Raw genomic sequence first — 17,358 nt, 5'->3', positions numbered from 1 at the left:
TTTCAGATCTTTGGACGTTCATTGGTTGTTCAGAGGCATGAACCCAGTCGCTCCATAAGAGACTGACACAGAAAGTTCTCAGTAGCACTTGGTCTGAGAGAACGTCTGTTTCCATGGCTCCTTAGGGAGCTCTCATCTCCATTTTTCTTTTCTTTTTTCTTTTCTAAGTTTTACTCTAATATTCACCTCTCCCTCCACGAGGGAGGTAAGGATCTCACTTAGGACATCTGTCCTACCCCCAGGTTCCCGCAGGTCAGCGTGAGCGGTCCCCCCGGAGGGAGGGGGGGTAGAGCGCAGTCTTGTGGGTACCCCCTGGCCTGCGAGGGGCGATGGGGGTATGTGATGAGTGGGGCAAGGCCGAGAGACATGGGAACAGGAGCAAGGCCGGTGGAGTGATTGGAAATGAGCAACACCGGTTTAGAGTCCCACGGAGGAGATGGAAGGATATAAAACAGGGAGTGACGACAGTGACAGACGAGAGAGGACCAGGCCTGGGTTTTAGTTTGTGTTTGCTTTTTATTTGTGCTGTTTTGTATTTATTTTGATTATTAAAACCTTATTTGATTGTCCGCCGGTTCCCGCCTCCTTCTTCCCGATGATTATGGAGTTTTAATTTGTTACATATTGTTATACGCATATTTACTCTGAAAGAATTGTAGTTCGATGTATTATTAGTTCAATTATTTGTGACAGTGTCTGGTTTGTGTTCCCTGGGTAACCACTAGATGTCCTCCTTCCCCATGATCTCTGTCTTCTCATTGCACTCAGCTGTCACTAATCATTAATCATTGCACTCAGCCCATTCCCCATTAGCGTTTGTCATTTCCCTGTGTATTTATTTTATTTCCCTGTCTGTCTTAGTATGTGTAACGGAGTCCTTGTATAGTTATCACAACGTTTTGTAGTCTTGCCCTTGCCTTGTGTTTTTGTCTGGTGTCTTGGATTGCTACTCTGGTTTTGACCCCTTCCTGGACTTTTTACGATTTGGATTACCCCTAATAAAAGACATACCTGCACGTGGATCTCTCTGTGTTTTCCTGTATCCCGATCGGGGGGACATTCTTGCAGTCAGTATGCCAATTGGATGCTCCCTCAAACTTGCGACATCTGTGGCATTGTGCTGTGTGATAAAACTGCACATTTTAGAGTGGCCTTTTATTGTGGCCAGCCTAAGGCACACCTGTGCAATAATCATACTGTCTAATCAGTATCTTGATATGCCACACATGTGAGGTGGATGGATTATCTCAACAAAGGAAAAGTGCTCACTAACACAGATTTAGACAGATTTGTGAACAATATTTGAGAGAAATAGGCCTTTGTATGCATAGAAAAAGTCTTAGATCTTTGAGTTCAGCTCATGAAAAATGGGGGCAAAAAACAAAAGTGTGTTTACCTGCTAGCTTTGGCTGGCAGGAATGGGACAAAACTTGAATTCTGTGTTTTTCTGTCAATATGGGGTGCTGTGTGTAAATTAATGAAGAAAAAAAATGAATTAAATAATTTTATCAAATGGCTGCAATATAACAAAGAGTGACAAATTTAAGGGGGTCTGAATAATTTCCGTACCCACTGTATATTTTTGTGGGAGCAGGACTGAAAAATTCATCTCTAGTTTAAACTGATATGGCTTAAAATGCAAGCATTTAATAAACTTTCACAGCGTCGAAGAACTGCAGTTTCATGTGAGCGTGACCATGATAGACATGATAATCAAAACCAAACAGATATTTTTTTTTTGGGGGGGGGGGGGCAGAGTATCCGAAGCATGAGCTGTAAAGGCATAACCCAATTCTGAAAAGGTGTGGTGAGCAGCAGCTAATTTGCATTTAAAGATACATGCATAAAAACTGTGTGCTTTTGTTTCTGATAAAAAAAAAAAAATTTCAGCTGAATTCTTGGTGACAACCTAGCGTGATGGCCACACAATGTGTGTCACTGTACCATGTTCATCTTGGGACTTGTGCCAATGCTGAAGTGGCATCATTTGCATCAACCCAAACAATGTTACCACGGCTGAGGATTTCATGTATCCCAGGAGCCTCTGGAAATATTTAATAGTTCTGGAAATATTTAACGGTCTTCTTTGTGACATAGTCCATCTCTACACCAACAAAAGGGATGCACTGCACAGGGGAGAGCTTGATCTTCTCCCAGTTGACCTGAAGTCCCAATTGGGCTAGGTGCTTGAGTACCATGTATGCACATGACAACTCTCAAATCTAGTTAATATTTGTAATTAATATTTGTCTGAAATGTTGTAAGATCATGTAACAGAAAGATTAAAGAGAATAAAAATAATATTAAAAAGAGATTGGTCCTGTATGTTGTTGATTAATTCAAGCAATGATGTTCTATAATGTTGTCCGTTGACGTTGTACGTAATCATGTCACAGGAAATTTAGAAACTTACCAGTGACCGAATTCATGTACATGATATAATGAGGTAAGGAGCTAGGGAGCTGATTGAGATGCACCCTGCGTTAAGAAACAAAACAAGACAGGGTAAAACAAAAACTAAAACTCCATGACCGAAACTGTGTCCCAAACTGAAGTGTATGGACTCCGGAGTGCATAATTGAAGAGCCCATTCCAAGACCGATTGCATCACCGCAGCATAACTAAGGCTGATGTATTATGAAAGTGACTTCAAATGCACCCAACCATATCCCACAATCACTTGTGCGCAGATGACATTAGTGTTTATATTCAAAGAACACGGTGGGTGAGAGTTGTGTAGGGGAATTTACATTGAAATTAAAGTATTGTGTTTTCATTTACTCAAATACCTAGTGAAATTGTTATTGGGCATTTTTTTTTACTCAAAGACCACAAACAATAAGACTACCACTATATAAGGCCATAGTCTTTCCCTTTGTTGTGTTTTTGTAGTGCTGTCATTCAAGATATGTCTACAAATGTTTTAACCAAGCTTCAGAACTTCGACTGCTGTCGAATTTTCTAATGTTAATATTGCAAACTGGTCTTTATATTTCTCATTAAGTGTTTCCAGTTTCTCTTGTTTTAGAACCATTCTGGAGAAAATTTGCCTGCTGGGGAAAGTCTTATAAAAATACAAACTAAGCAAGTTAATAGACACATTTTTGCTGGAATTCATTGTGCTGCTGTTGTTAACAGGCATGGTTTATTTGCTCTTTCTTAGGATTGCATGTGTCCTGAAACAGGTGAGGGAGTGACTGGAAGCTGGTGGAGTTGCTCAGGGAGGAGAGACAGAAGAGAGAAGAACACAGGAGATCAATGAGGGAATAAAGGGACTGTTTTAAAGGGGTTAAAGGGGTCATATGATGCGATTTCAAGTTTTCCTTTCTCTTAGAAGTGTTACAAGCTGATTGTACATAGATAAGATCCCTGAAGTTGTAAAGACTAAAGTCTCAAAACCAGAGATATTCTTTATGAGAGTTAAGACTCCTTCAAACACGCCCCCACATGTCTACATCACGATGTGGGAATATTTGCGTAATGGCATCCAAATGTTCATGCAAAGAGAAATGTTCATGTGGTTTCAGTAACACAGTTAGTGTTGAAGCAGTCATGTCAGAGAGATGCTGTGTGTATCTAGGAGAAAGAAAAAGCACTTTATTTGGTCTTCTGAAAGTAGATGCATTTAGGAATCTTTAAGATTATAATAACAGAACAGCAACGCATTTTATGGACGACTGTTTAGTGAACCTAAGAGAGGAGGTAATTCTGACTTTGCTATGACAATCTGGCATTTCTGAATCAGCTACTGTAAGTATGTTTTCTTATTAGTTTAAGTATTTGCTATTGACTGTTCAAATGTGGAGTTTTACGCATTGTGTGTGTGTGTGTGAGAGAGAGAGAGAGAGAGAGAGAGAGAAAGAGAGAGAAAGAGAGAGAGTAAGAGAGAGAGAAAGAGAGACGGTTACATCACAGTGAAGTCATCAGTATTAACCGTCCGTGGCTTGTGTACTGCAAACACATAAGAGCTTCATCACAGTGTCCGTTAACCGAACACTTCCTCTTTGCCTTTCTCGCCTCTCTAGAGACCGGTTTGTAGGAAATCCGCGTGTATACGCTGTTATTTGGAAATCTGTACCCATTCAATCCGTCACTATAGTGCAGGCGCCTGGTGCCCCTGAGGATTGCGGTATTTTTTTCCTTTTTCTTCTATATTTTCTTCTATATTTTCAGGGATTGTATTCCGACGCTTAAGAAGCGTATGGATGTGGTGAGTAACTTTTTGCTCTATATTCACATCAGTTGAAAGGAGGTTTATTTGTTTACCTGGTGATCTGCTGTTCGCAGCAGAGGGGAATCGGTCACCTGTCTTTATCTGTGCATTCGCGCATAGATAGGTGTTGCATAAAAAATAAATAAATAAATAAAAAATTTTGGAATCAAGGAATTTAGTTATCACACTGTCTCCACGGTTCGCAGCGGCTCAGTGAAATCCCCCTATGGGGGAACTGCGTAGCAATCCTGGAAGAGCTGCCGGAATCTGCTCCCAGCTATGCCTGGACAGCTGGGAGAGGAAAATCTCAGATCGTTGGGTACTCGCTATGATAAAAAGCGGATACAGAATCCAGTTCCGGCAACGACCTCCTTTGTTTTCAGGGATTCACTTAACTGTGGTCAAAGACGCAGTCCAGGCAGAAATTTTATCCAAAGAAATAACAACCCTTCTTGGGAAGAAGGCAATTACACAGCTACAACCCTGCGAACAGCACACTGGGTTTTATTCGAACTATTTCCTTGTGCCCAAAAAAGATGGTGGTCTCCGACCCATTTTAGACCTAAGACGTCTGAATGCATACATAAAAGTGTTGCCATTCAAGATGCTGACCACCGCCCAAATCTTGGAGGTTATAGAGCCAAACGAGTGGTTTACAACACTAGACCTCAAAGATGCATACTTTCATGTGTCCATTCATCCAGATCACAGGAAGTTCCTTCGCTTTGCTTTTCAAGGCCAAGCATATCAATTTGAGGTCCTTCCCTTTGGCCTTTCCCTCTCTCCCCGTGTATTTACCAGGGTGGTGTCAGCCGTTCTTTACCTTCTTCAGGCAGTGGGTATAAAGATCCTCCCATAACTGGACGACTGGCTAATCTGTGCACCAAGCCGTCACAAGGTTCTAAGAGATACAGAGGCTGTTATCAACCATGTACAAGAGCTTGGGTTCCGCATGAATCTCAAAAAAAGCAATGTCAAACCACGGCAAGAAACCGTATTTGTAGGGTTAGTTTTGAACACCTTAACAATGACAGCATATCTGTCCCCACAGAGGGTAGCAAGGTTATCTGCCCTGGCACTATCTTTCCGCTTAGGCAAGCGAATGGAGTTGGCACAGTTCCAAAGATTACTGGGGATGATATCGGCAGCCATAAAGGTAGTGCCTCTGGGACTGCTCAAAGCATGACCATTGCAATGGTGGATCAACAAATTTCAACTCCACCCAAAATTACACAGGCGAGTGAAGTTGAAAGTCACACAGAAATGTGTTCAGGCTCTGCGTCCATGGATAAGCAGCAGCAGGTTGGGTCAAGGTGTTCCTCTGGGGAATATACCAGCGAGGAGAATGGTGGTGACAACCGATGCTTCTCTGAAAGGTTGGGGGGCTGTCTGGCAAGAAAGATCAGTCAGAGGCTCATGGATGTTCCCATGGACTATGGAACACATCAATGTGCAGGAGCTGAGAGTAAAGTGAACCGCGCAGCCGATCTCCTCTCCCGAACTGGACCTCTCCCGGGGGAATGGCAATTACACCCGGAGGTGGTGCATCTCATTTGGACCCGGTTTGGGAGAGCCCACACCGACCTGTTTGCATCAGCCGAGACAACCCATTGCAAGATGTGGTTCTCTCTGAGTGGCCAAGGAGGGCCTTTGGGACTGGATGCACTGTCTCACGAGTGGCCGGGAGGTTTATTATACGCTTTTCCTCCCCTACCATTGATTCCTCATGTGCTCAAAAGGGTGGATCTGGGATGTTGCAAGATCTTACTGATCGCCCCGAATTGGCCAAAGAGACATTGGTTCCCACTTCTCCTATGTCTGGTACAGGGCCATCCATGGCCACTACCAACCAGAACAGACCTTCTCTCTCAAGTGGAGGGACAGATCTGGCACCCAAACCCAGCCACATTACAACTCTGGGTTTGGCCCCTACTGAGCCCCTCTCTTGTCAGCTAGAGGAGGCAGTAAGGAAAACCATAAACAATGCTAAAGCACCTTCCACTTGGGATAACTACTCGAGTAATTGGCGTGTGTTCTCTAACTGGTGTCAGGACAAAAACTTAGACCCCATGAATTGGGGTCTCGATTCCATTTAATGCATTCTTCAGTCACTTTTAGACTCAGGAAAAAAAGTCAACACAGTACGAGTTTATGTGGCGGCTATTTCCCATTTCCACAGTATTGTGGAAGGTTTATCAGTTGGTAAACACATGTTGGTTACTCAATTTCTCAATGGTGCACGTCGCCTCTATCCAGGCAAAAGGCTGAGATCACCATCCTGGGATCTTCACATGGTCCTACAGTCATTGACTAGAGCCCCATTTGAACCATTGGCCCAGGCAGATCTTAAATCACTGACGTGGAAAACAGTTTTTCTTCTTGCTATCTGTTCAGCAAAGAGAGTGTGTGAGTTACATTCTTTAGCAGTAAGTGAAGACTGTCTGAGATGGAAGGCAAACTATTCAGGGGTCTCTCTTTGGCCGAACCCGTCTTTCCTGCCTAAAGTTCTTAATACTTGCACGATCAATCAAGTAATCGAACTTGCAGCGTTTCAACCTGATCCTGATCTCTCTTGTACAAAACTTGATCTTGCTACCTTATGTCCAGTTCGAGCACTTCGCACATACATTGAGCGGACACAGTCGTTACAACATTTACACACTCAGTTGTTTTTGTGTTTCGATAAAACCAGCCTCGAAACAGTGCCTATCCCATTGGATAGTAGACACTACTGCACACACATACTCCAGTCAGAGCTTATCAGTCCCAGGGAACCTGGTAGCTCATTCTACCAGGAGTCTGGCCACATCCTGGGCCGCACTGAAGGGGGTGGCACTAACGGACATATGTGCAACGGCATCATGGAGCTCACCTTGTACCTTTGCCCGGTATTACAGGGTCAATGTGGCGGACCCAGTTACACTTGGGTCCACAATTCTGCTCTCGGCCGCTAAGCAGGGATGTAAAGAAGGAGAGGCTTACATTCCCTCGTGACCTTGATGGCATTAGTCATCCAAGGTAAGACCTTGGTGACGGTCATCATTCGGTCTCAAAGATCGTAAGTTATGACTATAACTATGGATCTATGAGACCGAATGATGACCGTCACCATTTCTTGTCACTCGGGATGAACTGAGGCGTTCCAGGCAAGAGGAAGTGTTCGGTTCATCCGGATGTTTTATAGGGAACCAACCACTAGGGGTCAGTCACCTGACATTGTTTACATTAGGTCTCGAGGAGAGCTGGAGGAATGGCGTCATTCAAGGTAAGACCTTGGTGACGGTCATCATTCGGTCTCATAGATCCATAGTTAAAGTCATAACTTATGATCTATTTTTAAATGTTGCATTGTCAGTGAAACAACCTAATTTCTGTAGTTTATTTTATTTTATAAGCCTGAGTACTTTCTGTAATTTTTTTAATTTGCATATTCACATGTGTAAATAAAAGAGTAGTAAGCTTGGATTTAACATCAGAAAAACATCACTTTTTGAGCCCTGTCTCCATGTGTTCTGGGGTCTTCAGGAGGTCAATCTCTTGGTGAATGTCCAGCTGCTCCTCAGACACTCAGAGGATAATGCGGTGGACAGTGGAATGAGGCACATGTCAAACACTCTGGAGACCACTCTGTGTGATGTACAGACAGAAGAGAAACACCAGGGTCTGGATTGTGTTCACATCACTGTTGATGTTCACTTCTCAGAAGATGCAGCAGCTCTGTCAGGGCCTCGCTGCTCAGCCCCAAACCTGTCACCGGTCCAGCGCAGGCACATTCAGCTCTATCCTGCAGCACAGGGGGCATGTCTGATTTAGGGAAAGAAAGAAAATTGAAATTGTTTAGAGCTATTACAATGTTATTAGTAAAATAAATACTGAGGTACTTTAGTAAACTACTTTTAGTAACTACTAATTGCATTGGGGAAAAAACTACTCATTTAAACCCTTAGCTAAAGGGATAGTTCACCCAAAAATGGAAATTCCAAACCTGGAATAACTTAAGGGTGAGTAAATAATGACAGAAATTACATTTTTGGCTGAACTATCCTTTAAGTAAATGAATTATCTTGCATACTCTAATATAGTGAATGTACTGAGAGTAAAAGTAAAGGTATATACAGTATTGTTCTGAAAAAAATAATTTGTCAGGATGGTTTGAGAATATTTAATGAATGTATTTGTATTATTTTTTTTTTTATTTGTTTGTCTTTTTTTTTTTATTCACAGTTTAATTTTTGCTAATCTGTCTACATATGATCACCATGGTCAAGACAATAAACTATATAAAATTGCACCTTTGTAAGATATCAATCAGCCTAACATTATTCAAGTAAGCTCCAAGCCATTCCAAAGCCAATTCAATTGTAATCCGACAAAGGACGCAGCAAACCAGTGTAACTTACCTGGCCTTGGTCTTGGCTAAGCCTGAGGTACATCACCATCTCTTCTATTATGATGTAAAACATAAAAACAAAAATGATCAATTCTGGCTCCTCCTATCCTGGCAGGATTGTCCTCTCGTCAGCTCTCTTCTCACACTGTTGTTATTCACAGAGCGCTAATCAGGAACCTCTGGTGTCACAATCAGAACTCCTGCAAAGATGGAGCGTCCTGCATGCACTTTGGAGGCAGTTTAACTAAACCCATTAGATTTTATTTGACTACTGTAAAACAGGAATAAAAAAAAAATTCATACTACTGTAACCAGGTGGTCAGGAAAAGAAACACACTGCAACAGATTAATTTGTTTATATTGGGGTATTATCTGACTGCTGTTTGTTTCCTTTAAAAGAAGTTACAGTGGTCGGCGGAAACACAGCGGAGCAAAAATAAATAAATAAAAGTAAATAAAATTCCAAAAAATAGAATTAAGAAAAATTACTAAATACAAATTGTCACTCCAAGAATTACACAGTGTAATGACACTGAAGACATTAAAGAAATAAATAAAAATAAATGTGATGTTTCACCCATTCCAATGTAACAAAAAAAACAAAATCTTAGATTTCCAGCAGATGAACACTGGTTGAAAACCAGCACAAGACTCGCACTCCCAAATAATTTACTCTGGAGTGAGTATTACCAAAAATATCTACTGCTTCATCAGGTGATTTGGACTTTGTCTTTAAGAACACAAATAAATATCACCAAAATCCTCATACAAAATGGTCAAAAAAATGAACTACTGATAAAGTAAAGAATACGGTAGTGCTATGGTACAAAGAAGAGATCAAAGAAACACATTAATAAAGTCATCTCATCTTTGCACTCACAATAATCACCTTTGTCACAAAAACACACATTGTTAAACATTAAAACAAGAGTTTTAACAGCACTAATAGTGTTTGTACAGTTCCAAATACTAATACAAGAGTAGACAAATTCTGAACTTACACTGGAAGTTTCCACTATCACCAGACACGAGGTTCACGTGGATCACACTCCATCCGATCTCATCTACAACAAATTACACTTCAAACGTTCGCACAAAATAGGTCTCTGTTTTCACGGATATAAAAGAAAGGTTTTACAGTGATATTTACCCAGGAAGACAGCAAAACTTCAAAATAAATCTCCCCGTTGCCAACACGACGACACAGCACTCGGCTGCTACACTCGAATCATCACGAAATGGCTGTTCTGTTCACGCACATGCCAAACAGGAAATCTCGCGAGCAGAGATCGGTGATCTCTTAAAGGGGCCATACACTGTTTTAACACCCGTTGAAAATACGTTGTATTTATACCTCTGGCCACACTACTAAAATATGACTAAAACAAAATGGCATTTTAGTCAAAAGACTATTACTAAAACTAAATCAAAATGTAACAGTGGTGCATTGCTCTTATCTTGTTCCTTTGGTCTGCTGTTAAGGAAGCCAGTGATGGTTAAAGAAGCTTAAGTTTGTTGTATCTTGTCATGTCATGCATGATCCATACAACAGACATGGTACATCAGAACGTGAGATACAGTCGTATATCTGATCAGGTTCTGGTGCAGATGTTTGTGCCATGTGACAAGGGAATCAAGGGAATTGGCCTTTTGCTGACCATAGGTAGCCATCCACCAGATGCTGTTTGGCTGATGATAACATTCTCCTCCAATCCCCCTTGCCAGGAGTGAGGCTCAAGCTTAAGTCTGGGATGAGCAGGTGAGCAGGCTCTCCTTCTTCCCTAGGTCCCCTGTCTCAGGTCCACTTCGAAGCCTTGTGGGGTTTATTAGTAGCCTGCCCTGTGGATAAGCTGGTGGTGCCACCTTCCTGCTTTGCGAAATCCTCATCAGTGTTGACGATTAAGCCAGCACTAAACATACTTTCCCAGCATCCCACATCCCCATCAGGTCGAGCCATAGGTGGCACTCCTGGACCACTTGTGTGGGCATCGTCCGACTCAGAGCCTGCACCATAACCTTCATAGACCGCTGGAACTGATTGTGGTTTGACTTCTGAGTTGAGCCCTGCAGAATGGCCATGGCTTGCAGGACAGAAGTGGCTTGTCAATTGTAAGGCATGTAAGCCCTTGCCATGAGGGATGAGGACAACTTGCATGCCCTGGATAAGGGACTACATTTTGTAGACATAAATGCACCCCAATCACTTTCTCAACCTAAAGATGTTCTCTGAGTATCCCTTCACCACACTGCCATCGAGAATGATAAGGACGGAAGACCTGGTGTATCGTGTCCTGGTGGGAAATCTAGTAAAATCTTGTGGTGAGGGCTCAGCCGAATCTTCATGGTCAGATGGCTCTAGCCCAGCATCAGCGGCTGCAATCGACAGTTCATTTTCAATTTGAGCCCTGAATGAGAAACGGACTTCACCCTGTGTGCGGTTTCAAACCCGTCCAGAAACTCAAGGACATGTGTGAGTGGAGGAATGGAAGGTCTACTGGGATTTACCTGTCTCTGTACATCCTGTTTTGAACAGTTCTCCTTATACATTAGGGGCGGATCTACCGGGGTGGCAAATGCCACCCTAAAAGAAAGCCTTGCCACCCCTGCTGCCACCCCAGTTGGCAGCAACGAATTAAAGGTTATGGCCAATTTGAAAATTTACGAGCTCGAATCTTTCGTGATTTGCGATCCCACTCCGAACTCCCGAACTGATTCAAATGATTAGCGATCCCCAAACTGACTCAAATGATTCGCGAACCCGCTACGATCTTCCGAACTGATTCAAATGATTTGCGAAACCCGCTACGAACTCCCGAACTGACCCAAATGATTCGCGATATTTAAGAAAGTGACTGCTCTTTCTATCGGTTATAACAATTCGGTCTCGTCATAAAATTTATTTTCCTAATCGCAACATATGGAAGACGCTTTAGCAGTAAAACGTGTGCATGATTACACGATGCCACCTGTGCAGGTAGATAAAACTGCTCTTTCAACGTTACCTGATACTCCCACCAAGAGTCCACAATCGAAGATACAAGAAACGCATTCAGTTGTGAAAGAAGAAAGTTTCTGGTCCAATCAGTGGGGGAGTAAAATTATCTACTGTCATGGTTCCAATAATTCTGTTGGGGTTATGATTTTATTTAATCAGCACTTTAATTACACTGTACTTGAATCACATTGATCAGATGAAGGCAGATGGTTAATTATTGTTATCCAGTTTGGGGAAAGCATTGTTATTCTAGCAAATGTCTATGGCTTTAACAGATCCAGTCTTAATACTTGTCTCTTTACAGATTTAACCTCCAAATTAATTTCTTTCAAAACCAAATTCCCATCTACATCACTAATTATGGGCGGGGACTTTAATGAGGCTGCTGATTTATGTTATGATAGATTTCCTCCAAAAATATGGCACTACTACTGATAACAAAATAATTAGTGATATATGTTCCAGTCTCTCTTTGGTAGATATTCATAGATTCTTACATAATGACTCTTCCTCTTCCTTCACTTGGTTTAAATCTGATTTGACATACAAATCACTAATTGATTTTTGGTTAATATCTGATAATCTGATTTCTTCTGTTAAATCATATTCTATTTCCAATGCACCTTTAAATGATCATGCAGTTACTGAGTTAGAAATTTCTGACCTAAATTATAACTTATTTAGGAAACCAGGGTATTGGAAATTGAATATCTCTTTATTACATAATTCCAATTATTGTTTGTGTATTAAAGGCATAATTGATTCCTTTAAAAAAAAATACTAATATTTCTCATACATTAAACTGAGAATTGTTTAAATATGAGTGTCGAATGTTCTCTATAAAATTTAGTAAAGAACTTTTGAAGTCAAAAGGATTACAATTAGATTTTATATTGAAAGAGATTAACCGCATTACTTGTCTTGCCAATCCAAATGATGCAGAGAAAGAAAGTTTATATCTATTAAGAGAAAAATTAGTTTCATTTTATATAGAAAAGGCTAAAGGGGCCTTTATTAGATCTAGGGCCAAATGGCTAGAAGCCGGAGAAAAAAACTCTCCATACTTTTTCAATTTGGAAAAAAAATGAGCCAAACTTAAAAAAAAATTCCTCTTTGTATATTGATAACACTCTTATATCAGATGACAAAATAATTTCAAAATTTGTTTCAGACTTTTACCAAAAATTATATACATCATCTTTTAATCCTGTCTCAAGTGATTTATTTTTTAACAAGTTACAACCTTTCACTCCTAGTATAAGTATAAATAGCAAAAACCTTTGTGAAGAGGAGATGTCATTGAAAGAATAAGATGATATCATAAAAAAAAAACACCTTTTAACAAAAGCCCAGGACCTGATGGTTTACCGTTTGAGTTTTACAGATGTTTTGGGGAGGAAATTAGTGGGTTTATTTTGAGTGTGTTCAATGAGTGTGCAGCAAATGGAGAATTTACAAAATCTATGAAACAGAGTAATTACTCTAATTCCAAAACCAAATAAAGATGTTTTGTATTTAGATAACTGGTGCCCAACCACACTGCTTAACTTGGATTACAAATTGTCAGCATCTCTATATGCCAATAGGTTAAAACCATGCTTGGAGGAAATCATATCTATCACACAGTCTGGATTTATGAAAGGAAGAAATAGATCTTAGGTCTTAGACCTTTTAGATTATTCAGATTTGGTAAATGAGGAAGCTCTTATTTTGTTTTTAGATTTTTATAAGGCTTTCGATACAGTATAGCACAATTTCATGTATCAAGCTATTAATCATTTTGGTTTTGGCCCAACTTTTACAAATATGATGCACACACTCTATAATAATATCTCAAGTAGTGTTTCTCTGGTATCCAAAGAGGCATTAGACAGGGATGCCCTATTTCCCCATTTTTATTTTTATTAGTGTCATGTTATTAGGTAAGACAAGGCTCGTTCTATTTATTCAAGAGCGTTCTTTATTTTACTACAACACAGAGCACTAAGCCATCCGTTGGACTCCATCAATAATAATCATACATTGCCCTCTAGTGGTTAGCCTATCCAAACTACGGTAACTTAACATGGACAAAAGACAATCTCTCAACATATTCCCCTTTTAGAAGTTAGCAATAACAAGATCCCAAACATCTGCATTTTGCAATATTAATTAAATCTTAAATTTTCTTAAATAATATAACAAAATAAATGCAACAACTTTGTTATCAAATAACATTTTTTTTCCATTATGTCTTAGCAATAGTCTTAGAACGGTGCAGGACATCACAGGGGTAGACTGCCCTCAGTCCTGAAAGGGATTATTCTGCCCTTTTGAACATCATCAGTCTTGAAACCTAAGAGGCACCTTTATCTCACGGCCCCTGGAAGTTCTTCTCACAGGAGTAGATGGCGGAAGGGGAGACCCTGGGAAAGGGCATGCTGGTAGCTGGCTCCCTGGTGATTCCGGCGGCGCCGTCACGTCTGTCGGTAGAGAACTGCTATCCTGCTGAGACATTGTAGGCTGAGCACATTGCTGTTCCGCAGGAGGTTCGGTCTCAGGAACAGCCTGGAGGTGACACCTGTTCCGACAAGTCACATTTCCGTTGGCCATCTCCACGAGGTAGGATCTCGGTAGGATTGGTGTAGAGCAATAACCCATAAGGGCTAAGCAGGGGTCCAGCTGTTTGAGGATGTACTTGGCAGTCCGAACAGCCCTTTCAGCAGCTCCATTCGACTGTGGATATTGTGGGCTGGAGGTAATGTGAGTGAAACCATACCTCTGTTTGAAATCTTGGAACTCGGCTGATGTGAACTGTGTCCCGATGTCACTGACCAGTTCTAGTTCTGAGCTCCGATGTTTGGCCACCAAACTGTCAACTTGGCTCGCTCCCGACATTTGGTGTGGCCCTGGTGACCTTCATGCAGTTGAGTACTGCTGGAACTACTATGCGGTCGTGATATAGGACCAGACTGTCCGACTCTGATAAGTGACCTCTGGCTGCATAGTATCCACGCAGTGGTGAGCCCTCCGTCATTCTACGAGGCCACCCTTTTCGGATGAATGTGATTACTTTTTGAAGTTCGGCATCGCTTTGTGTGACTTTGCGAATTTCCTCGAGCTTGGTTGACTTGATTGGTTTGCTAGCCACCATAGTGTTCACATATGCCTTTACTTGCGTTTCTGTTTCAGGCACGTAACTGTCTTTCAGTGGATGTCTGGAGAGTGTATCTGCAACTACTAGCTGCTTACTGGGAACATGTTCAGCAGTGACGTTGAATCGCATGAAGCGCATAAGCAGTCTCTGGCATCATATGGGCGTTTAGTCCAGATCGTATGAGTTGATCAATGGCACCAGTGGCTTGTGGTCAGTTTGTAAACGGACTCGGCCCATACCTTGGATGTAGCGGGCGAAACGTTCACAGGCCCAGACAGATGCCAGACACTCCTTTTCGATCTGCGAATACCTCTTCTCTGCATCAGTGAGTGTGCGCGAGCAAAAGGCAACGGGCCGCAACTCTCCATCATGGTCTTGCAACAGGGCAGCTCCAAGGCCATAACTGCTGGCGTCGGCACTGACCACTGTTGGTTTGTTGGCGTCGTAATAACTAAGAGCTGGTGCAGCCATGAGCATTGCTTTTGCTTTGTTAAATGCTTTCTCCTGAGGCTCACCCCAAACCCACGCAGTCTCTCTCTTGAGCAGGTTAGTGAGTGGATGCAAGGTTGATGAAGGTTGTCAATTTTTGGCAGCTGGGGTCCTATGTAATTTGCCAGAACCCGCTAGAGGCATCCAGAGTGGAGAAAACCTTGGCTCCTGCCAGCTTAGGTCATATATCATCCAGTGTGGGCAAAATATAACGTTCACGCTTCACTCCCTTGTTCAAGCGTTTCAAATCCACACACACTCTGACCTCGTCCTTGTTGCGTTTTGGAGCGGGCACCATTGGGGCACACCAGTCTGTCGGCTCTGTAACTTCCTCAATGATTTTGAGGCTCAGCATACGCTTTAGCTTTTTCTCTACTTTTGGAAGGAGCGGAAACGGAACTCTGCGTGGCGTGTTGACGCTATATGGGACTGCTTCCTCAGTCAGCTCGATCTTTACAGGCTCACAGTTCAGTAGTCCTATTTCCCCAAACACATCACTTGTTAAGTCACTACTGATAGCATTGACTCTTTCTACCAGCCCCATGTGCTTTGCCACCGCCTTGCCCAACAAGTTACTAACATACTGTCCTTCAACAACTGTAATCCAGTATTGGTATTTCTGACCTTTATATGTAGTGGTGGCAAGGAATTTACCCACGCATCGGACTTTCCCACCTGGGCTGTACACTGTTGGCCTGGACTTGTTCAGTTTTGGTTTTTGACGTAATTTGCTGAAAGCCTCTTCAGTCATAACGGTGGTATCAGCACCTGTATCGATTTTAAAATCCACTGGACTGCCATTCACAAGTAGCTCTACATCCCAGTCAGTATCGGCGTTTGACTCCTCAATGATGTTTGGTTTTGACTTTGTGGTTGCTCTCAGGAATAGTTCTCCAATAAAAAATGAATCCTCATCTGAATCCTGAAAAAAACAGTTCTACTCGGCCGTCATTGAGTCTGTCCTCTGTACTTCAATAACTGTCTGGTTTGGTTCAGCAACAAAATCAGACATCAGAAGACTACAGAGAACTGTTTGGACTGCTGAAAGGATTATTGGTGCTCCCCTGCCCACCCTTCAAGAACTGTATACATCCAGAGTGAGGAAAAGGGCTCAGAAAATCACTCTGGATCCCTCACATCCAAGTCACCCCATCTTTGAACTTTTGCCATCTGGCCGGCGCCTCAGAGCCGCAAACACCAGAACAGCAAGGCACAAGAACAGTTTCTTCCCCCAGGCAATCTACCTCATGAACAGTTAAATGTTCCCTACTTATGCTTATAAATGTGCAATATCCTTATATTTATTTGTTAACCCTCCATCCTAGAACATTCCTGCATCTCACTCAATCCTATTCCATTATCATTTATAGCACAATTGTTTATACACTTATTTATTTGCCAATTTGTAAATTTGTTTTTTTTTTTTTTTTTTTTTTGTCTGTGTGTTGTTGTCTTTGTGTACTGCAAGCTTATGTCACTAAAACAAATTCCTTGTATGCGTAAGCATACTTGGCAATAAAGCTCTTTCTGATTCTGATTCTGATTCTGATCCATAACGGCCTCTGCTCTGACTTCTTTCAGCATCTTGGATTTACACACGGCCTCGAAATGCCCGATTTTATTGCACTTCCTGCACCTTTTGTTATGGGCTGGACAGCTTTCCTTTTTATCATGCATCCTGTTGCATCTCTGACAGTTCAATTTGTTCTCGCTGTATTTCTGTCCTTGTCCCTGCCGTGGTTTATCATAGCTCCTCCTTGTGCTATTATACTGTTTCCGTCTCACCTCATTCACTGTTGTTTCCACGCGCTCTGCACTTTGTTGTTTCACTTGTTCACTTTGCCGTGCAAGCTGGATGGCTCTTTCCAGAGTCAGGTCCGCCTCTAGCTGGAGTTTTTGCGAAACATCTTTGTCCATTATCCCGATGACGATCCGGTCCCGGATCTGCTCGTCTTTCCCCGCACCGAACTCGCAGTGCTGCGCGAGCTCGTACAGGCTCTGCACGAAAGCTTCAACTGTCTCACCAGCCCTTTGGTTCCGCTTATGAAAACAGGCGCGATCGTGGATGACGTTTCTTTTCGGGACAAAGTGTTCATCAAACTTCTGCATCACTAGATTAAACTCATACTCTGGAT

At 41.9% G+C, this 17,358-nt stretch overlaps 1 long non-coding RNA gene across 1 annotated transcript; it reads right to left on the bottom strand.

Moving 5' to 3' along the window:
• Positions 1-3,806: 3,806 nt before the first annotated feature.
• Positions 3,807-10,197, bottom strand: LOC113086351 (uncharacterized). Its single transcript, XR_003284773.1, has 4 exons — positions 9,754-10,197; positions 9,605-9,667; positions 8,614-8,657; positions 3,807-8,017 (listed from the first exon to the last, which is right to left on the bottom strand). It is a non-coding gene; the product is annotated as an uncharacterized LOC113086351 (long non-coding RNA).
• Positions 10,198-17,358: the final 7,161 nt, after the last annotated feature.

The sequence above is a fragment of the Carassius auratus genome, chromosome 5 (genome assembly GCF_003368295.1).
Source record: "Carassius auratus strain Wakin chromosome 5, ASM336829v1, whole genome shotgun sequence".
NCBI classification, from domain to species: domain Eukaryota; kingdom Metazoa; phylum Chordata; class Actinopteri; order Cypriniformes; family Cyprinidae; genus Carassius; species Carassius auratus.
This window is presented reverse-complemented; position numbering and strand designations above follow the sequence as displayed.